Source organism: Perca fluviatilis, chromosome 15, assembly GCF_010015445.1.
Source record: "Perca fluviatilis chromosome 15, GENO_Pfluv_1.0, whole genome shotgun sequence".
Classification (NCBI taxonomy): Eukaryota; Metazoa; Chordata; class Actinopteri; order Perciformes; family Percidae; genus Perca; species Perca fluviatilis.
The window spans coordinates 23,634,957-23,657,881 of NC_053126.1; the positions used below are offsets into that span (position 1 = coordinate 23,634,957).

Sequence of the window (22,925 nt, forward strand, 5' to 3'; positions counted from 1 at the left end):
CAGGATAGCATGCTATACCCACATGTGTTTACTATGCTAACATAACTCAGCCACAGAAGCCTGGGCTACACAACTTAGCAACACAACTAGTACTACTGACCTACTGTGTAGACAGTATGGAATTAATTATAGCGCTGCAGAAGCTAGAATGAGTCTGTACAGTATGCAACCTACTTTTGTAGGGCACAGATTAGCACTGTGACAATCCTATTCTATAAATTAGCAAATGAGTCCCATCAAAACATGATAACTGTCGAACCGACTTTCCAATCAACTGTTCAATTCAAGTTTGTTTTGCTAAATAGGATAAGATACAATTCATTTGTTGTAACTTCTCAGCACTCCCATAAATTTAATACAAAAATGTTTCCTCCGCATTCAACCCCTCCTATGAACTAGGAGCAGTGGGCAGTTGAAAGCATAGTGCCCGGGGCCCGGCTCCAGTTCTTTTTGGCAGTGCCTTGGTCAGAGGCACTGACAGGAGCACTAACCTAACGTGGATGTTTGCATGATTTTTTTGAATCAGAATTCTTTCCCTCTCCCTAACCCTAACTTTGGCCCTAAATTCAATATGCCATATTGGCCAGGATACAATATTAGACCACCTTTTTTCACTTTGGAAAATTGTGTTTGAAATCCCAAGTTGTCTTCATCCCAAAACAGATGTTGCAGAACGGGAAGTATTCTTTTGGGAAGTATGCTCTGGAAAATGATCCCTATGCATACAGGCTGCTTTATATTTATGCTATAAACAATACAAGACACACCAGAACCTCATATATACAGTTTAAACCTGTATTTAACTTTGTTTTGTGGAAGCTACATTGTGTAAGAATTTCTCCCATCTAGCGGTGAAATTGTATATGACAACCAACTGAATATTACTTTCTAGGCCCTCCCATTCCGGGATCGTTGACATTATTTTCGTTATTATTTCCATTTCATTGCTAACATCAGCTATCAGGTTCCCAAACGAATGCAAGCTAATGTTAGTAAAGTATCAGCATGATCCTCCATCTTCAACAGGCTTTCAAATCTGCCGGCAGTCGTGTGTAATCTCCCCCTGGCATTTGTCACGGTGCCACAGAGTGTAAAAGCGTGAAAGGCGGAGGTATGTCCCTCTTTGGCTCATGTATTTTAAAGATGGAGGCGCAACATGGCAGAATACATACGTATGTATTCTGAATGATTCGGAATGGCAGATTCTACGCTTACGAGAATACTTTGATTAGTTGGTGGAAGTAATTACAAATGAATGAGCACATATTTGTGAAAGAACAAAGTTTTTTTTTGATAAGAATCAACTCAAAACATTACACAATGGAGCTTTAATATGTTAATGGTGTCCTTTTATACAGTAGTCAGAGTTTGTTCCTCGACCAACTGGTTGACAAAAATGCCATAGAGAGCTACTGTAATGTGTGGTGCCTGAATCCAGCTTTTAATGTTTTGGTTCACGGAGCACTTAATTTATATTTGACATCCAGTTGTGTGAAATGTCGGCCACGGTTTGCAGCTACTGTACATGTTGATTACAGGTTGAGCCCTCTGTGGTGAAACTGTGTTGACATTGTGTCTCTGTCTAAGCTTGTTATCTTTGTGCCCCACAGTTTGCTTCACTCATTCCAAAAAGCCACTCTGTGTCTTTAGTAGCAAGCATATTAGTCTCCATGGAAACTCATTTTACCAATACTTCATTGATGCCAATGACCCTGTACTGTTACTTAGCTTCTCGCTGCTTCGTGTGCAAGTGTTTTCTTTTGGAGATTAAACGTTTGAGGGCAAATTGAAGTCCTGCTGGTTATATCACTGGGATGTTGAACAAGCATATATGGAAAATACCAGTTTGGTACTGTAACACATCATTTAAAAAAAGGAAAAGATTTTTGACTTATTTCTGTGCTTCCTAAGGGCAAACGGGTGTAATGCCAGGGGTCCTGCACAATTTCATCAGGTAGAAAAAGGGTGTGGAAGATAGCACCCAAAAGAAATTCACTGAAAGAATATCCCTGAACCTTTTTTAATACAACCCATTTGACAGCAGAACATTCCTTCAAATTAGTGGTCTGACATGAAAATAATGAGACTGGTTGTTTTTATGTAACCATATTTTGCTTCCTGCAGTTCTAGCTGCTTTTTTTTTTATTGAGCAGTATCTGTTTCGGGATTCCCTCTGGAATATTTATGCTCTTTCTCTCTCCAAAATGTCCACAGATAATTGCTAGAAGGCAGTGCCCAGGAAGGTCAGCCAAGAATCCCGCCGTAGGTGCCAAAGTGAAATCTACAGGACTACAATTACTTGGACAGACTGAGGCGGCAGAGCAAAGTGAATGACAGGTAGGAAATAATTCATATGAATCACCTGCTGTATTATGAATAACCACCTGCTGAGAGGACATCGCACGGTCAGTTATCCTCAGAATTGGTTCTGAATAGCCCTTTTTTTGCCATTTGTTGGTAATTGCCTTAATTCTCTTGATAATTCAGTGAAATTAACCTCCGAGAACATTTCTTCCTTATGGCATTTATGAGACAAGGTTGAAGTTGACATGCCAGCAGTCACACAATTATATTCAGATTAGGCTGCTATTTGGCTTGCTCTTTTGATGTCAACACTTTATAGGGGTCCTTCTCCACCGCTCATAATTTCCTAATCTTCATTTTACCAAAACGTACAGTGATGTATCCTACACGAAGGGCGTTCTTTAAGAAATTCTATTCAATTTTCTGTTTGGGGTACATCTAACCTTGTAGTGAACAGACATGAAAGGCTGTCAGTCAAACCATCATGCCGTCTTTGTTTCTTTGTGGTTGTCGTTCTCCAGAGGAGTCAAGCGGCCACTGACTTAAATCTAGTGGTTCTATGCTCCTGGCAAAATGCTTCTCTGTCCTTCTTTCTACCCAACTCAGCGACCGCCTCAGGGTAAGGTGGAAAGAAGGTAAAGAAAAAAGGAAGTTTTAGAACAGCGTTTGGATGGTTACAGAATGTAATCAAGGCCAGAAGATGGTTAAATAGTTACTTACTTTACACTGACCTTTGACAGACTTTAACATTTTCTGTCAAACCCAAGGAATAAAGGAAGTGGAGTTGACAAACTTAAATTAAGCATACATGTTCTGTAATGGCAGTACAGCTTTCCTTTTCAGTTTTCAAAAGAAGTTATAAACCGTTTTGGACATATTTGGGGAAACGGCATTGAAGCATCTGAATGGGTGTTTCCATTGGCAACTGTTGACTGATAACTCAGGGCCTGCGTTGCTAAGAGACGGGCTGTGGTGCACTACTAACTGGAGATTGTTATCCCGTATGTGTAATGAATGTTGATACAAAGCGTTTGTTTTCCAACAAGTGCCCATAGCATCAGCAATTAGCAAGATAAGCTGTGTGTCTGTTTCGAAAGACCATCACGCTCTTAAGTTTGTGTTCCACTTGGAAAGTGAAGGCTAGTTAGCCTAGCTTGCTAACATTAGCACCGATTCCCACTAGACGTTACTTTGCGTTCATGTTTGCTCCACATTTTAGAAAAAAGGGTGCTAGCTAGCGTTTGCTGTCTTTCTTTCTTGGGTCCAGATCTCCGTAAACTTACATGTCGACTAATGATGACGGAGAAGGGTCACAAGGATTATTTTTGTAAATTACCACTTCATTTTAAAACCTAAGTATAATTACTATATATTTATTATAATTAGATTTAGCAAATGTTACACTATGAAAGGCAGAATGTATCTAAATCTAAACACAATCACTTTCACCATCAAAATTCAAAACACAGGGTTGTGGCCTGCTATCATTAACAAACAATGTTAAACTGTCAATCCTTTAATCTGTGGACACTGATGCTGTTAAAGGTTTGTCTTTATGAGTAGTGTTTGTAAATACACCAGTAGACATGACAATATTTCCATTAATATTAGTTTAGATGCACAAAAATGTCAAATATCTATGTTAATATACTTGTATTGATATACTATGCATTTTTATTACTATATCTTATCTTATGGGTACCTTACGGTTAAAACTGAGGTGTGTGTGTGTGTGTGTGTGTGTGTGTGTGTGTGTGTGTGTGTGTGTGTGTGTGTGTGTGTGTGTGTGTGTGTGTGTGTGTGTGTGTGTGTGTGTGTTTTGTGTGTTGTTGACCAAGGGTTTAGAAAAATTTCAGACATTTGTCCATCTAACCACCAGCTGGCCGCCTGACTCAAACCCTCAGCAGAACATCAAACATCACAGTATCTCACTGCTTGGCTCAGTTTCACATAAACAGATCAAGGGTACCACAATGTTTTTATTCCAGTTGATATGGAAATGTCACATCATTTCAAAGAGAACTTCTGTTTTATTCATGTCTAATATCCTTTTACTTCTGACTGCTCAATACGGGCCTGGGAGAGCTCTAACCAAGCAAAAAGCAAAGGGAGCTTTACTGTAGGGGGTACAATGCACTGCACATGCAATTGTTCTACTGCAGAAAACATCAAATTTTTGAATTGAAAATGCACATACTCATGAATACTTCTGAGGAGAAGTATTACCCTTTGCTGCACCAAGGGGATTTCTGTGTAAAGACTCAAAAGCAGATTCTTCTTTCCCTGCTTAGAATCAAATTTTGTGAGATTTGTGCTTCATTGATGCAGTTTGAAGTGATGATCAGGTGAGGTGGGAAATTGGTCAGGATGAAAAATAAACTAATATGATTTCATCTGCACTTATTTAGAAGCCGAACACATTTGATATATTTCTTTTTTTGCACTTCCTCTCTTGTTGTGATAAGAGCTATTCACTACTTTTCATAATGGATTTGTTATTCTCACAGATGTTATGTGTGCTCTTTGAAAGATGAGAATATTTGGCAACTTAGTGCCAAAGCATCTGACAGGAAGATGTCTGGATAGTATACTGGAATATTGCTGATTTTAATTTCATGTATTTTTCCTTTAATGATGCTGATGACACTGTAATTGGTGTCTCTGCTATATCTAGAAGCTAATAGGACAGTGTGTAGTTAATAACAATAATGTATCTAGGGCTGCAATTAACAATTATTTGTTCATTAATAAAGATATTAATATCTATTAATCGGCCTATTATTCCCTTGGTTAATTGATGAACAACATGGTCTATAAAATGTCAGAAAATATTGACCATTGGCCAATTCAATTTTCCAAACTCAAGGTACTCCATTATATTGCTTGTTTTGCCTGACCAATGGCAAAAACAGAAAGATATTTGGTTTACTATCAAGACAAAGAAAAGCAGCAGTAACAATTGAGTGAGAACAAGGCAACTGTTGATATGAAAATGACATTGAGGATTACTTGTTAGAGCATGTGGAAAGGAAAACCGGTATACATATTTTATTAGTATAGAACGTGATGTCAAATGACGCTGGCAGCAAAGTAACCAAAATTGACTGGCATACATTTGGTGATGTCATGACATGCCTTTTAAATATCCTGTAAATGAACAACTATGTCCCCTAGAAAATGACATTCCCCTACAACAGAACTGCATTCTTAATTATGTTGTGAAACGGTGGCTGTTTTAAACACGTGGTTAACATTGTGATTGTGTATTGAAACTAAAACTAAACAATGTTGTTTGGATTAAAATAAGTACATTACCGGTCAAAAGTTTGCACATAATGTAATCTGAAAACTGCTGCCCTGGTTAAAAAAAACAATGCAACTCATCTCAGCTAGTATTCTGTCTATAATGGATTGGAATGGAAATTTCTAAGTGACCCCAAACTTTTGACCGGTAGTGTATGTTTGTTTGTTATGTAAATTGAGTATGTTACATAGTTAAAGTATGTTACGTAAACAAGTAAATGTTGACTTTTGGTTCCACACGGGACATTAACAGTAGTCTCCTGGGTGGTCCTGTGTTTTTACCACCCGTCCACTCTGTCCTCCTCCCTACACAGTCTTTTGATTGAAACATATTTGTGATATGTCCAAGAGAAATTTAATCCGGTGGCCGGTTAGCTCATTTGGTCGAGCAGGCACACATATATTGAGGTTAATTCCTCGACGCAGAAGGTCCAGTGATCGAGTCCGACCTGTGACGGTTTCCTTCCTACTTAAAATGTAGTTGAGAATGCAGTGTTGTCGTATGGGAGCATCATTTTTGGGAGACAGGGCTGAAATAACACCCAATTTTTTTTTGGTCTTTGGATGCATGTGCTGTAAATTTAAGATTGAGCTTCTGTTTGGACTGCTTCGTTTTGGCTATGTTAGCCATCCCTACTCATGCTACCAACCTACTTTTTAGATAGGCTTAGACTTGCATACATTTAACCTAGGGAAATGACCTAGCAGCTACCATGTGTTTAAAACCGTAAAGTGGTATAAGGATAAGTTGTTTGGCGGCTGCAGTGCTTTGCAGACTTGCTAACGTGCAGTAAACGTACAGCTTTAATACCCGACCATGTCATGTCTGACCTCATCTGCACGTTATCCTCGGCCTGTTACACTATCAGGACTGCATTGCGAGTTTGACTGGCACCTTCCTCTAGGGCCCTGCTTAATGTTTCCACTAGTATGCGTGGTGCCACACCCTATACATCTCCATTCTCAATTATACATGGCTGGAATGGGAAATGAACATAGGGCACATCATAAAAAGCTTGATAACAGAGCTAATACAATTACATTAGAGCGATTAAAAAAGGTTAAATAGGTGATCTATTACATTGATCTTAAATGCATTCAGACTTAATTTAATTTAACAGTGCTATAATGCTGTAGTTAAAATATGTCCTATTAGTGTTTGGAGCCTGCATGTATAACGATTAATTATTGAATAATTGTTCATGCATTTCAACACTGGCAGGCTCTGAAGGGTGATTTATTTTCTTCAGTGGCTGTGCAGAGATAGGGCTTAATTACAGTGGATAGCCTTATCTCCCCCCCTCTAATCCTCTCTTTGGAGTCTCCCGTGTTTACGCCATCTAGTCGTCGATATTATCAGACTGTTGGCAGAGCCAGACAGAGAAAGTGATCCCCAATTTCTCTGTCACATAAAGGCTCATGTATGAAGCCTCCGCTGTGGACCCGACTTAAGAACTCCAAAGTGGGAGGAAAGAAGAGTCGCAGAGTGCTAGAAAACCTCTTTGCGCTGTGTTTCTCAGCTGGATGGACTGACAAATGTCGGGTCAAATCTGATCAGATAATAGGCTCAGTTTCTTGCCAGGAGCAATTTGGTGTGGATATTCTTGTACTAATGTAGGCAGTTTGGTTGTTTACCAACTCACTACGAGTACAACACTGCATGTCTGTGCTATTCACAATGATGTTGACCAAATACTTGCGAGATAAGATATTATTTTTATTTGTTTATTTTTTTTTTACCTCAAATGCATGCAGACAAACATCTCCTGACTTTCAGTTGACCAGTGGTTTAACTCGATGATTCACAATCAACCGTGCTAGATCTTAATCAGGGAGACTGCAATTATTGTTGTTTAATCATTATTTTAGATTGAGGGAAGATTACCAACACAGTTGGCACTAATAGTTGCATACATTTAAAAACTTGGGATGAATGAAATGTTGGCAGCTTAAAGAGAGACTGTATTTTGAAGTTCCAAACAGGAGTGGGATCCGCTGATGTGCTCAAGAGAAACCACTGAAATAAAAAAATGTACCTTACACTCAATCAAGGCATAGTGTACTCTTAGTCATTTCCGAAAATGTTTTTTTTTTCTCTTTTCCTGACAATAATTTGACATGTATTTCAACAGAGAATCAATTTTTTAAATACAATATGTGGCCAACACTATGTGGACACCTCTGTCTGTATATGTTTGGTCTGGGGCTTTCTGGTTCCAATAAAAGAAAATCTTAAGTCAACAGCATACAATGATATTTTAGACAGTGTGAGAGTTGCTCGACATTGTCCGCGTACACAATCCAAGGTCCACAAAGAAATGGTTTCCCCAGTTTGGTGTTGAAGAACTACACAGAGCCCTGAGCTCAGCCCCATCCAACACCTTTGGAATGAACTGAAACTGGAGCCAGACCTTATCACCCATCAGCGTTGGGCCTCGCTAATGCTCTTGCGGCTAAATGGGAGCATTTCTTTGTAGCCATGGTTTCAAAATCTTGTGGAAAGTCTGAACGCAGAAGAGCGGAGGCTTTCGCAGCAACATATTATTGCTGGAAGGGAATAAATAGTTCAACAATTACCCTGTCGCCAGACAAGGAAGTTGGACATTGGAGGATACTGCAAAGCCCCAGGTTATGTTCATTGATACGTTATGTCCGTCTTTTTACTACATCTGCTCTTCGCAGCTATGATATGGTTAAGGTTAGATAAAAAGATTGCGGCTATGGCAAATATACAATGGTTAGGTTATGGTTAAGGTCAGGCAACAAAAAAACCTGGTTAGAGAGAGAGGGGGAGTGTGTGAGGCAGTTTAATTTAGCTTCTAGTTTTTCCACTCGCTGGCTAAAGAAATCTTCAAGCATAAATCAGTCCACTTACAGTGTACGTATGTAAGAGAATACCACTTCAATTAAAATGGGCTCCTTCACATTTTAATGAGCGTTACTTGAACCTGCAGTGGGATGGCAACACTGGCGGAGATAAGGAAGTGAGAAACTAGAAAATAACCATGTAAAATTACATTGACAGGTCAATCTGACAAGAAGTTAAATAAAGGTACAAACTTTGACCCTTCCTAATAAGGGTTAAAAAAAAAAAAAAGTCTCCCAAACGAGCGTAGTTATTGAAGTGGAGTTATACACACTGACTGTCTTTGAGACCCTACCTGTTTTCTGGAGTGATGAACACAGCCCCGGAGATACTCAGTATGCTGATTTCTGAGGGAAAAATGACAGGGGAGGCTGTATGTTCTGCTGTACTTTCATTGGCTGAGTGGGTTGACAATGCGGCAGGCATTACCGCTTGCGACTAGTTTGGGCATCCCAAACAGTGGCTCTGCTGCCATATTCATAGTTTTCAGTCACCGCAGAGAAAAATGTCAAACGGAATGCACCGAGAAACTCGCTCTTAAACCGTCATTCCAGTGTGTTCGGGCTCAGTGACAGCTCTACCTGAAACACCCAGTGCAAAGAGATGAGTATGCTAACTAATTAGAGATCCAACACAAATGTTTAATGAGATTATGTATCATCGCACAGGATCCTGGAATTATAACTCTACTTTGTCATTTGTCGTTTTTTCTTGCGAATTAGATTTTTTCTTTTTTTACCCTTCTTCACGCGATTCAGGAAGTTTAGTTTAGTAAGTTTTGTTCTTTTCACTTGCTATGCTTATACCATATTTTCATGATGAAGTACCCTTCCCCTGGATTTCATTTAGTTTTAGAAGATGAATTATTTTTAAGGCACTAATTTGCCCCCATTTATTTTCACCTGATTTTCATATATTTTTTCATCTTCTCAACATTTTCTTCATCATTATTTTGCCATTAGGCTTCACAGAGTCCTTATTTTCTGATTTGATATTTTCAAATATAAACAAATACTTTATTTTCTTACTCATTTTCTTGTTATTATCGTGAAGTCCCAGCTTCTGACTCTACATATTTTTAAATGTAACTCCAGTTACCAAATTAAGCCCACATTTTTTGGCTTTGTATTCTCAATTTATATTATCAAAAAAAAAAAATTTAAATCATCTTTTCTGGGGGGTGGGATGAACAACATATCTGATACATTATCCTTTAATGTGGAGCCTCGACTATAATTTGTTGAGAAAACTTGACAGTAAGTCACTCATGTCAAAGGGTTTATCCTTCAATTTGGAAAAATAAAAGTAAACTTCATTTTCAGGTTCATAATTGTATTTAGAGGTTATATCAGAATAAGTTTATGTGGTTTAATTTTCAAAAATCACCAACATATTTTTGTTGTACTGCACATTGCTGCAGCTCCTCTTTTCACCCTATGTGTTGAGCTCTCTGTTTTAGCTACAGAGTGAGGCATCTCACTTCTGTTCTGTCTTTGTAGGGAGTCGCACATGCGCAGTAGCTAGGTAAGGACTACTAGCCAGTCAGAAGCAGAGTATGAGGGCGTGCCACGCTAGCAGCTAGGCGAGCATTATAACGTGTGTTACAAAGTGATGCACGTTCGTAACGGAAGTAAAGGCTGGACTACAATAGAGCTGTTTGGAGCAGTTTGTGAACAGTGTTTTCTGTTGGAGATGGTAAGTCCCTTTGGGGTGGACTTTGGGCTTTTTCACTTTGTAAACCTATAACAAAAAAGATATATAACACAATAAAGGAAAAAGAAAAAGACAAAAAGCATAATATGAGCACATTTTTGCAAATGCAGTAAGTTATGACAATTATCGATTATCTTTATTTGCCCTGAGATTCCATATTGGTACATCTCTATTTTCCCCTCCTCAAATCAAAAAATATAAATATAAATAAATGTTATACTGGTTCCACAATATATCTTTAAGAATCTCCCTGTAAATGATCATTTTAAAATAACACCCTGTCAATGAATTATTAGTTTCAATTTATAATTTTCAACATCATTCTCCACATTATTGCAATTTTAGTCGTATTACCTTCTTTTTAAAATGCTGGTGCTATAAGTCATCCTCTTGCCTGGAATGCAATCAATATTCAAACGAGGTAGCTGATTTCTGCTAACTGAAAACCATATGCCAGCACCTGATGTTATAGTGATGGTAATAGCACTGTCAAGTTTGACAATGTGGAGAAAGCAATACTGTCATTCCCCATATTCACTTTTGAAAATCTCATTTTGCTTTCATCTCTTCGCTAACACAGAGCTGTCAACATGTAATTCAATGAGTGTCACCACTGCGCTTGAACATTTTCTTCTTCTCTTTTGCCAACGGTGCTTACACCATCCTTCATGACTTTACTTCTGTTGTGTTTAAATCATGTTATGGCCACTTTGGTTGTGATTGTAGTTAATTATCATGCGTAACGACGTGTATTATACACCGGCTTTCGCTTAAGGTCTTGCTGCATTTGATCTGAAAGTGATGTGTTGATGTTTACAGTAACGCCTCTGCACAATAGTCCCCTTTTTATTCAAAGTTGCGGATGAAATGGGCTGTCAGAATGGAGGAAATTGAAACCAGTTTATATCTCGGGCATTGTGCGAACACTGTCTTTTGTTTCCAAAATCAGTCAAAGCATACACATAAACGTCCCTATACACAGCATAGTACATACTCCACCATTTCTCAACCTTACACCGAGCGAATTGCAGCTCAAGAGCAAGTGGCCATTAAAAAGTGTGCTTCAACCAAGGCCATCCACATATCTGAAGTCAAGCAAATATCTGCAACTCTTCAAAGCATGATGCTTTCAAAATTCTTATTAATGTTATTGCCAACAAATCCCATGAAAAGACCAAAAGCAACAATGAATTGACCGTACTAACAAATGTTATCTATGTATCAAAGCCTGATATATCTTCTTCCTCTGTGCCATAGAGCTCCATTTTTGTCCAAAAACGATTAAAAACACATCAGTTAGTCTTACTGCCCCAAATACTTACTAGACAGTCCTTCCAGAAAAATGCGGCATTTTTTTGTGATTTGTTGCGGGCAAAAATCCTTGATTATGTTTTCTTAAATAATGCAATATGCGGGATATTTATGCAATTTTGCAAAAATTGCGGTTTGATGAAAAAGAGGAAAGAAAAGTGATTCCCCCAATACCCTGCTTTTCGATGATGTTCACGTCGCGTAATTACGTCACTTCATAACGTTCCCATGGCAACAGGGGAAAATGGCTGCTCTTGTAAGTGAAGTAAACGCAACATTTTTCAACTTTCTGCTAAGATATACAGTTGTGCTCATAAGTTTACATACCCATGCAAAAATTGACTAAAAATAGGAATAAAAAAAATCATCTTTTGGAAATTGATCTTAATGCCTTAATTAAAAAAATCCGACCTTTTAAGGACACCAATTTTCTTTGTGGATGAATAATGTATCATAAATAAATAAATGGTCTTCCTTAAAATACAGGGGGCATAAGTATACATAACCCTATGTTAAATTCCCATAGAGGCAGGCAGATTTTTATTTTTAAAGGCCAGTTATTTCATGGATCCATGATACTATGCATCCTGATAAAGTTCCCTTAGCCTTTGGAATTAAAATAGCCCCTCCACATCATCACATACCCTTCACCATACCTAGAGGTTGGCATGGCTTTATTTCAGTTGGCCCAATGGCTGGTTTGATTTGCATTGAGAGATGATCTTATGGAAAGTACCCCATGCCAATCTCTAGGTATGGTGAAGGGTATGTGATGATGTGGGGCTATTTTAATTCCAAAAGCCAAGGGAACTTTATTTTTTCAAACATAAGATGATTATAGATTTTTGAGCTTTTTTTTTTATTAAGATCAATGTTGTCAGTTGGATCTGAAGGGCTTGGGGCTGAGGTCAACAATCAGGGGTAGGAGTGTTCTATCATCATATGTTCTTCATTAGTAGATAGTTTGTCCAGTTGCCATGGAAATGTGCATGTTCAAAATGATCCTCCATTAATCATTCAGTTCCATCTGCTAACGACACAAATATACTCCACAACAGCGACCAAATAGACCTTGAGGTTAGATTGTTTTGTCAACTGCAAGAATGAATTTTGAAACTCAACTTTTGAGTCAGATGGACGAGAAGTTATTTTCATTCTCCAAAAAAAATAAATTTGGAAGTGTATTTCCATGACAACTAGGCTGATGGAAATTATGTGACATAACCACAACACATTTCCGGGCAGACATTTTTATTTTCTCAGACAGGATTTGAGTCACCCGTTTAATTTGTTTCCTAGTTAAATGGCAAAACCCTTTTTTTTGTTGTCGTCTGCCTTTCTTTACTGAAGATCCAAAGATTCAGACGCATCATTTACATACAAAGGGATGATCCCTCTCTCTCAGCCCTACAAGTGATGGGATTTATCCGGTGTAGTGCTACTTGTGTTGTTGGCTTGTTCCACCATAAGACGTGTGAACAACACTTCAGTTGTTTCCAAGCAGGCCGACACTCCAGTCATTTTCATCAGCACTCTTGTTCAGGTAATGTTCCTTCAGGCTCGCTGATTTCAGGGCTTATCTTGTTAAGAGCCCCCCTGCCTCGCCGCAGATCTGCGCGGCTGTCAGGCACGGGGCTCGCACAATTCAGGACTATTATTGGTGATTGTGGAATGACACTAATTAAAGTCATTGATGTTTAAAATGAAGCGCCACACGTCCCGCTTGTTTTGTCACAAAAGCTCAGATAGCTTCTCCAACCTGGCCCCGTCGTGTAGTTATCATGCCATTTGTTTTCAAGCCATGTGGAGAAACTAGCGTGTGTGTTGTGTGTGTGTGTGTGTGTGTGTGTGTGTGGTGTGTCACTTCATTAAAAACAAACCAAAAAAAAAACCTTGAGATAGGGGGAGAGCTCTGCTTGAGGTATTTACATTTTAATTTCAGCAGGGGCACTCGTTTGCTTATAGCGTGGTGTAATACTATAGCTCACTGAGTCAAACTTTAATCGAGTTTTTATTATGATGGAGTCAAACGAAAATAGCAAAGACTATTTATAGTGCATGTTCCTTCCCCCTCAGCTGACTGGAGTGACGTTATTTCTGCTGGATTCATTATTTGAAATACTAAGTGATACACCAAGTCATATTCCTTCTGTTTGTACATTTTGTGCAAATTGAGACTGAATGTTATTGCTTTTCTTGCCCCTAGCTTCCATGGTAGAAAATGTTGGACAGTCGGCCATGAAACCTTTGTCTTCATTGAATCAATGGGCCTCTCAGATATACCTGTATTTGGAGAGTAATTTGCATGTCTTTAGTTGTAACATTTTGCAACATTTAAACTTGCCACTCGGGAATGACAAAAACACAAAACTGACGTACTGTATAATCCACCTTTTAAGTTGAATATTGCAACTTTACCAAACAGTTGCTTCTTTCTTTTTTTTTACGCAGGCAGCAACATCAGCATTCAGTCTTTTGTATGTCCTCCTGATAAATGTAAGTCCACTATTTACTCTCCTTTTAGCTCTGGTTTGGTCTCCATTTACTCCCTAAAAAAGAATCAGGCTCTTTTGCTGCTAAATGTTCACCAGCTAGTCTCTGACTGTGTATCTGCTGTTTGGTGCTGGGCAGGTAGCAGGGGCGGAGCCATACGTTGTAAACATTCAGGGCTCAGCCCAAACCTTGGTGGGGTCCGGGGGCATGCTCTATTTCTATCTATATTCAGCAGCTATTTGCACTATTTTTTTAAAGCCATTTAATAATAGAATGACTAAAAATCTGTAAAAAAAAAATAAAATAAAATTGGGATAAACATGATAGTTGCCAAGGGAAAGAAATCCTCCTGTAGAGCCTACACCTAATGTTTTCCAACTGTCTTCATTATTCTGAAACCAGAACCCGACAAATGTTGAGGATGACAAATTTGTATTCCTGCCACCTAAAAATTGTCTAATATTACATATTACAGTCAGCATTATTAATCTTACAACCTATTTTTTATCAGAGTTCACAGAATGAATGACAATATTTCCCCAGTAATAGAACTTTTGCTCCATAGATTTGCCAGTCCAGTCAGAGAGACTGAGAAGAAATGACACAAAGCGTAAGGTATTTTAAAACCCTAAAAGATTTGGGGCTTTCGAAAAAAAATTTGGAGCTGGATAAATGAGTCAATACGGTTTTCAGCTGGCTTCTCAGAATCACTCAAAGGATCCTTCTAAAAATGACTTAAGGGGCCGATTCGACCCAAGGACCACTATTTGAATAACCCCTGCCTTAGGGGGTGTAATGAATTGACAACCTCTTATTTGAGACTTTTGCTTCAGTAGCCGCACATCAGCCCTCACCTCCCTGTTGTTGAAATGGCTTTACAGATGCTCGATACATGTTCCACCTTTTATTTATGGCTAGAGTAGCATCTGGCTGGCAGCCACAGCAAGCCCCCCCACCCCCCTCCTCCTCCTGCTTAAGATGCAGTGGAGCCTCTATGGGTTAGGAGGGCCAGCTCTATCAATCTGCTCCCTTCCGGCCCCCACGTTCCCCAGTGCGGTTAATCACTGCCACTAATTAGTGCTAATTACTCATCGCTGCCCGGGAGAGCCCCCCTCGCTGGCTCACACTGATCTGAAGGTCCTCTGTGGCACCCTGCTGCTTGGCATTCCTCAGGTATGGAGGGGGACTGGGGACAGTGGAGGTGCTGAGGGGACGGAGGAGGCCACAGGGAAGCTCATCTTTTCTAAATTACCTATTTTGGGGGCAACATTTGTTACTAAATCAGACACATCCCTGGTGTTTAGCCTCTGGTGTGTGCAGGTAGAAGGCTACGTCCCTGTGGGCCTGTGGGGCTGCTGCGCCGCTTCAGCCCAGCACTCTTACTTGTGCTGGTCTGCTTGGGTCTGGCTGGTGGCCTTGTCTGCATGCACAGGCAGGCCAGGCTTAATGAGCCAGCACCTTTTTGCTCCCGCTGTCATTAATTGTCTGCGGCCATGACTCTGTGGCTTACGTTGCGTTTGGCTGATTTTTTTTGTTTTTTCTTTCTCCCGGTAATTTTGCTTTAATAGATTCAATTTGCTTTCATTTGCTTTGTATTGATTTATTTGTCCTGCTTTGTCTTGTCAACCATAGAAACCTATAATTTCTCACAAAAGTTTGTGATGAAAAGGCAGCGGGAAAAAAAAGCTCATTTTAATTTGCTAATATTGAGCGAGTTATTAAAAAAAGCGAAATGACAAATGATGTTGATACGGTGTGTAAGTGAGGCTTGACTAAAGCTGAACTCCTTTCTTGGAGGCAAGAAAACCACATAAAAATACAGATTTCAGATCAGGTGCAAACAGTGAAGCTTAATAACAGGTTCAGAGGTTGATAAATGCTGCCATTTTGATCCGTCAGGTTTTAACCCGTCCAAAAAAAGAAAACATCTCGGTAATATCAGGTAATGGAAGGTGAGCATGTCATGTCAAGCCCTAGATAACTATACAATGACAACTGATTGGGGGAAATCGGTATTTTAGACATCAGTTTAGATGCAGGGGTTGAGGATGGGTCTAAAACAGATTGCTTTAGCCTCTGCCAGAGGGACACGGAGCATAGCACCGTGTGTCACTGGGAATCAGCGAGAGGGTAAAGCCTTTACCTCTCACTGACCTCCAAATGTGAACGCTCCAGCTGTAGTAACTGTGACAGATGAACTAGCCACAATCATAACACACACATACACACACACATTTTCAAAGTAAGGTAAAAGTAAAAACGGAAGGTTCTGTCTTACTAAAACTCCTATTACACTTAATAATTACTTGTACAATTCTGTGAGTCATTTAATAGACCAAGTAATTTTGTACAAGATTAATGTGGAAATAAACCTGGCAAAGCACACATATTTTCAGGTATTTTCAATTAAAGACATTCTGTATGCTAATACATTACCATTAGAAACATAATCTAAATATCGTCAAGAAGCCAATGTTATCAATGAAAAGTCCCCCTGCATTGATAAAGTCCCAAGCGCCGACAGCGTAGCCTGACAAGCCAGACCCACATCAAGATGTTGGGTCTGGGAACTCACCATTGACAGGGCTCAATCCGAGGGGCGGGATAAACTGTTGTCTTTCAAATTCCCTCTGCACGAAATAGGATAGCGCTACAACCAGGCAGAGCAACGAAGAAGGTAATGTATTCTAAGGGTTTCGGGAATAGGCGCACAAAAATGGCTCGCTACCGCCCCCTACAAAATAAAAACAAAATTGAGCCCCTGCAGTACGTTTAACGTAGACTCACGGAACATGGTACACATATGTAGCATGTCAGGACGTACAAAAAACGTCATTGGAGCCATACCCTAAACCCAACAGGAAGTCCACCATTTTGAATTGAATGTTCGAAATTAGTGCGATTTTAGCCATTTCCACGTGTCATACTTTAATGAACTCCTCCTAGAGATTTCATCCGATCAACTTCAAATTTTGTCTGTGCCAAGACCTTGGAGATGAAAAGTTATTAATAGAAAAACTTTTCGTCATAGGGCATGGCTGTGGCAGTAGCCATTTTGTGCGTTTCGCCATCGAAACAGGAAGTGGGTGTAACTTGAGTGTACATTGTCCAATTGGCTCGAAACTTTTCAGGATTCATAAGAGTCCAACCCGGAAGACATGGACAGGCTCAAAGTCATAGCGCCCCCTAGTGGTAACAGGAAGTAGGTCCAAATACAAGTACTATACTTTAACCAACTACTCTGAAAGATTTCATCCGATCAACTTCAAATTCGGTCTGTGTCATCTAAAGACCTCAACGATGAAAATTTATTAAAAGCAAAACTTTTCGTCCAACGGTGTGGCTGTGGTGTGGCGGCAATTTTGAGCATTAATCGATGAACAAAGAAGTTGTTGTAACTTGTGTGTACGTTGTCATGTCTGGCCGAAATTTCTCCCGATTGACAAAGGTCAAGGCCTGAAGACATCTACACACTGTAATAAATTTCATGTTAGTTTAACTTGGAAATGCAAGTTCCCCTGCTGCCTTGAAAATCGAAGTTCACTCAACTTGAAGACTGCCTTTGTTTCAACTTAGAAATTAAAGTAAATGATGTTGATGTAACTACAGTGTTCTAGTTTTGTTAAAGTTGTTCTTTTAGTTGATTTAACTTTGTATTACTTGGTTTAACTTCATACTTTAAGTTAAAACAAATAATTTATTTTCTTTAATAATGCAAGAAACCTTCCTTGCCTAGTATAATAGACATACTTTTCTGCTTTATTTCAACTCACAGTTTCAAGTTAAAACAACATAACCACATTTATAGCGGAGATAGCGTGGGTGCTTGGGTGGGGCCGCCCCGGGGCCCCGTGCGAAATAGCGGCCTCTCTGCTGATCTTGCATCACTTGACATAAAACGGCCACTAGTGAAGTGACACACCACAGATTAACAGCTGAAAGAAGCCTATTACTGCTCAACATCTAACATTGTAATACTCCAGCTCTTCTTATCAAACGTAACAGTCACTTAACTCATGGTTACAAATATAAACAGCACAACAATGACAATTACCAGGCAACAAAACACTACATTCTAAACACACGTTTAATAAACGGAATTCATAAAGTTACATTTGTATTTTGAACAAACTGCAAACTTTTCAGCAAATTTGAACACAACTCTATTTACCGCCTTGCATCATGGGAATTGGCCAGCCAAAGAACCAATTGCAGTCCTGACTGCAGTACGCAGATCGGGGTTGGGCTAAATGTGGGCGGAGCTAAACGTTTGACTTTTGAAACGAACTTTCCATTTCAATTTGAGAAGAGTGAAATTCACAAGTTGTTGACAGGTACTCCCTCCACCGGGCACCAGTGCTTTCTTGTTTGCCACAACACGTGTTATATTTTAGTAGAAATTTGAATAGGCTACATCACTTATCGGCGGTGTATAATTAATTTATTGTGTCCATGCTTTAACTTTGTCGTGGAAGAAGACAGGTTATTTTAAACTCGAAAGGCAGCTCTTTTATGTTGCAACACACACACACACGCTTTTTTTTCAACTGATAACTTAATTTACATACCCAAGTTCAATCAACATATACATTTTTTTGAATAGTCAACCCAATGAATAAATGCAAGTTTAACTTTCATAAACTCATAAAGTTGAGTTCAAAATCCACAACTTGTATAAGCTCGTTCAGTTAAAAATAAGAAATAAGTGGACATAACTAAATGGGTCTGTAATATTTTACAGTGCAGGGCAAAATTGACTTTTGGTCATAGTGCCCCCCGCTGGCAACAGAAAATCAGCCTTACATTACAAACATCATCCAATTTACATGAAACCTATAATACTATACTTTAACTACGCCCATGTACTCAGGCCACGCCCCCTTTATGGCTTTTGAACTGTTTAAGTTAGAGTCTTATGTGAGGTATCATTGAACTCAGCAGAGAGTTCCTTTTTAATTGGTGATGGTTTGACCGGCCCCCTATGACTTAGCCACGCCCCCTTTTATAACTAATGACCCGTTTGATGTAAACTATTGTGTGAGGTATCAATGAACTCAGCAAAGAGTTCCTTTTTAATTAGTGACAGTTTGCCCTGCTCCATATGAGTAAGCCACGCCCCCTTTAATAACTAATGACACGTTTCTTGTACACTATTGTGTGAGGTATCATTGAACTCAAAAGAGTTACATTTTCATTGGTCATAGTTTGGCCCGCCCCCTATGTTTTAGCCACGCCCCCTTTCACAGCTAATGAACTGACTGACATAGAGTCTTGTGTGAGATATCATTGAACTCAGCAGGGAGTTCCCTTTTCATTGGTGACAATTTGAGTCTGAGTGCCGCGCAAATGCATGGTCGCAAGGAGCGGCGTCCGCCAGTAACCCCGACGCGTGCAGAGGAGCGAGGACCCGTCCAATGCTGCTTGCAGCTTTAATGTTTTAATTGTTTATCAAGAGTTTAGGGACTGAATCCCATCCAGAAATGAAGTGCATCTTTGATAAGTTGTTCACCAATTAATCAAGTTACAATGATATCTAAGAATGAATGCAATGTAATAGATTTGGAAAACAAAACCAAAATAAAAATCACTCATATAACTGTTAGTGAGAACATAACCAGAAGATTGACACAAACTGAATGTTTGAGTTTGCGTTTGCTCAGCAGCAGCATTGAGCTGACCAGACCTTCTCATGTAGAAGCATTTCTTATCTTTTTGATATTTCCCGCCGAGGCCAAAACAAGCTATATGGGCAGGTTAGATCATGAATAGAAAACGCTCTCTGTTTATATCTCTCTGTATCATTACTTTCAGGAGAGTAGCAGTAGTTTGAAAGCAATCTCAGTCGCAGCCTCTCAAAGAAAAGAAAAAGTGTCAGAATCAGGAATGCATCGGGGCAGGATGGCAAACTTCAGACTTTATAGAAATGACAGGACGGCGTTCTCTCTCCACCCCGGTAACCTGATGGGTTTTTATTTCTCTGATGACAGGAAGGTGAAATAAAGTTTTCAGACGAGCTCAGACGTGTTGACAATGAAAGATGTCATAGATATACATATAGATTGTATTATTTTCACACTGAAAATACAATGTATCTGTATAATCACCTAAAACTAGGAATGAGCCCTTCATATCTATATGCACCTTCTATAGAGCCCACCATGTTGCACCGCCATGTTTCTACAGTAGCCCAGAATGGACAAACCATACACCTGCACTACAGAGGGCCTTTCCCCTTTTGCACGTTACCTGAAGGTGGAAAGGGAGGGGTGAGGGAAGGGGTATTCAGTTGGTTGCAATCTGCCACCTCACCGCTAGATGCCACTAAATCCTACACACTGCTCCTTTAAAGGAGTTATGTGTAGGTTTGTGATGCATTAAGAACAGTACAGCAGCTTGCTGTGTACCTATTTAGAACGACAGCATTTCCTTAACGTTATTGTTTATAGAAATGCAGTTGTTCTAAATAGGTACTGCAACTGCTGTATGGAGTCGCTGTAATTAAGCTTTAATCAGGACTACATGAAAACACTGTATTTCCAGAGCGACAAGTTCTCCATTATTGTACAACAAAATACTTCATTTATAAATCCACTTTAGAATGACACATTGAAGGTTTTTCTGATGTGACGCCACTATCAGCAGGATTACTTAATAATTTGTCAGTGAGTAGTTATGAAATGAATCTGTTTTATGTATTTCATTTAAATGCAGGGTTGGCAACTATTTCCAATATTCACTTTTTCCAGGGGGTTAGAAGGAGCCCCGAGGAGATGCTACTTTCAAATCTTGCTAGCTTTTCAACATTACCAACTAGGGTTGGGTACCGAAACCCAGTGCTAATGCGGCACCGCTGCCTTAGCGATCGGTAACCCTACAGTCACATTAGCTACAAAAGACAGTGACACGCACTCGCTTGATGGGTGTTCCTGGGCGTGCCTAGCCTACTCCTAGTTGCTTGGCACAAGTAAACAGAAATCCTCTGGTGCTACCTTCAAGCACGTCCCCTCTGTATGTCTGTATATCTGTATGAATATGGACCTGGAACGTGGACACCATTAAAATAAGTTTTTCCTCAATTTTCTCACAGCTTTGCGGAACTAAAGTTTGATCGATTTGTTTCTGTGAATGTTTAAAACGGTGATGCTTCTGTATCGATAGTAGCATGCTATTGCCTAGTATCTGCAAGAAGTCTTACAAGTCACTTCAGAGGTATTTTCAAGTCACAAGAACGATGTTTTTGGATTTAAAAGTATTTATTTCTCGATAGGGGTAACAAAATACATGAGTTAAAATGCCAAACATATCAGATATATACAGAAATGCGATGTCCTGAAGCGTTTCCGCCATCTTGAATGATTTTCTTCGACTCGAGTAACCAACGTACATACGTCATGCTGCCCTCACGCTGCCTTCACTCCGATTGGCAGTCGCTTTGTTGCATCGCTCAGCTTTTGCATAAAATAGACTTCTTGTCTATTTTGGCCCCACCTTGCTCGGCAAGCTCGTCACTTGTTGCTGACAAATGGCCACGCCCATTGAAAATGAATGGCAGCCTGCTGCTTTGTTGACTGAGGGAACACGGATTTCGGTGCCACTGAAATGCATGCGCTTTGATGCTCCAAAACAGAGGTTAGAAGCAACAGAAGCATTGCTGCATGGGACACTAGTTAATATTACACTTGGCAGCAGGTAACGTTAGCCTACCGTTAGATATAGCTGGATTGAACAACAGTGTAAAGTGTGACTGTATTTCACTGTAGGGGATTCCAACACCAGGATTTACAACAGTGTGCAGCTGCCGTTGTCAGCAAAACAACTTGAAACTGTTAAGCCTCATGGTGCATTCAAAGTTATTGTAAAATACCCTTTTCCCATCTAGTGGTGGTTTTCGTCATTTTAACAGTAATTTACTGGTGAAATAAGTTGTTATAAGATATTGTTATTACATTTTTAATAAATCATTAATTTTGACTATATGGCCTTAGCAATAACAAGCCATTCTTTAATGTCACCGACTGTGGTTTTGTGCTCTCTTTTTTTAATCGTTTTCTTTTAAGTATCGGTTTAGCACCGGCATCGTTTTTAAAAATCGTTTTAGCACCGGTATCTGAAAAAACCCAAACGATGCCCAACCCAGTTACCAACTCTGGCTTTAATGTTAATTTGTATAGGGACAAGTATGTAGCATAAACCAATGGCACACACCACAGCATTTATAGCCCTAGCTAATTTGTAATGCCCAGCCCTAGATGGGCCTTTAATACAGTGCCTTGCGAAAGTATTCGGCCCCCTTGAACGTTTCGACCTTTTGCCACATTTCAGGCCTCAAACATAAAGATATAAAACTGTAATTTTTTGTGAAGAATCAACAACAAGTGGGTCCCAATTATGAAGTGGAACGAAATTCATTGGCTATTTCAAACTTTTTTAACAAATAAAAAACTGAAAAGGGCGGTAAAATTATTCAGCCCCTTTACTTTCAATGCAGCAAAACTCTCCAGAAATTCAGTGAGGATCTCTGAATGATCCAATGTTGACCTAAATGACTAATGATGATAAATAGAATCCAGCTGTGTGTAATCAAGTCTCTCGTATAAATGCACCTGCTCTGTGATAGTCTCAGAGGTCCGTGTAAAAAGCGCGAGAGAGCATCATGAAGAACAAGGAACACACCAGGCAGGTCCGAGATACTGTTGTGGAGAAGTTTAAAGCCGGATTTGGATACAAAAAGATTTCCCAAGCTTTAAACATCCCAAGGAGCACTGTGCAAGCGATAATATTGAAATGGAAGGAGTATCAGACCACTACAAATCTACGAAGACCCGGCCGTCCCTCTAAACTTTCAGCTCATACAATGAGAAGACTGATCAGAGATGCAGCCAAGAGGCCCATGATCACTCTGGATGAACTGCAGAGACCTACAGCTGAGGTGGGA

The 22,925-nt window shown here is 39.6% G+C and overlaps 1 protein-coding gene across 3 annotated transcripts in view; it reads left to right on the forward strand.

The window, feature by feature from the left end:
* The window catches only part of LOC120575247 (RNA binding protein fox-1 homolog 3-like), a 433,652-nt gene that overhangs the window by 43,534 nt on the left and 367,193 nt on the right, over positions 1 to 22,925 (forward strand). For 2 of the 3 annotated variants that reach the window (XM_039825951.1, XM_039825949.1), the window contains exon 2: positions 2,215 to 2,337. The gene's annotated coding sequence lies outside the window, so the exon portion shown is untranslated. Of the gene's footprint in view, positions 1 to 2,214; positions 2,338 to 13,948; positions 13,994 to 22,925 lie in introns of all 3 variants that reach the window. The other variant, XM_039825950.1, reaches the window with a different exon arrangement.